Source organism: Mastomys coucha, chromosome X (assembly GCF_008632895.1).
Source record: "Mastomys coucha isolate ucsf_1 chromosome X, UCSF_Mcou_1, whole genome shotgun sequence".
In the NCBI taxonomy this organism is placed as follows: Eukaryota; Metazoa; Chordata; class Mammalia; order Rodentia; family Muridae; genus Mastomys; species Mastomys coucha.
Genome location: NC_045030.1, coordinates 54428185 through 54428972, shown reverse-complemented (window position 1 = coordinate 54428972; position 788 = coordinate 54428185).

Sequence of the window (788 nt, the reverse complement as noted above, 5' to 3'; positions counted from 1 at the left end):
TTTTAGTTTTTTTTCTTTTCTTTCCTTTTTTTTCTTTTTTGAGGGGAACCTAGGAAAGGAGATATTGTAAATAAAGAAAACATCTAATTAAAATAAAAAGAATGACTAAATAGCCAGATAACAGATGGGTAAAAATACTCACATTGAATGGTAGGAAAAGAACAAAACAAAATATGCACATGTGAAACATATTTAATCATATATTTAAGCCCTTTGAGATCCATCTCCTTCTTACAAGAAGTTCATGACAAGTACCCTCACTTGTTCTTTGTCTCAGACAGACTCAAAAACAAGGATGCTCACAGATAATGTCCCATCTGGGACTCATACATCAAATGAAGGATGAGAGGTAACTATGTTCACCTTTTAAAAGCCACATCAACTTTAAAAAGGAATGGTATGGGAAAAGAACAACCTCTAATTTGCTGAATGAAGTCATCCACTTAACACCAATTTATTTATAAATGGAAATTTAACCCTTCAGGTTAAGAACTAAGGTTCATAGCATCTTCGGTTCCAAGAGAATGATATTCATGCACTTTCTATTTTTAAAGCAAACCCAAGGACAAACAGGAAGAGTTTAGGAAGCATCCTTTCAATTCCCCTTCAACAAAGACGAACTTCCTAATTCACTGCACTCACCAGGACTAGGATTCATCATTCATGCCTTCGCCGTCCTTCTCCATTGTGAAGGTGTATCTATTTCATTGATTGGTTGTCCATCAGATCTGAATCTAATCTATCTCATTGACAGACTATGCCTCTCACAATATGCCTGATTAGTTTGC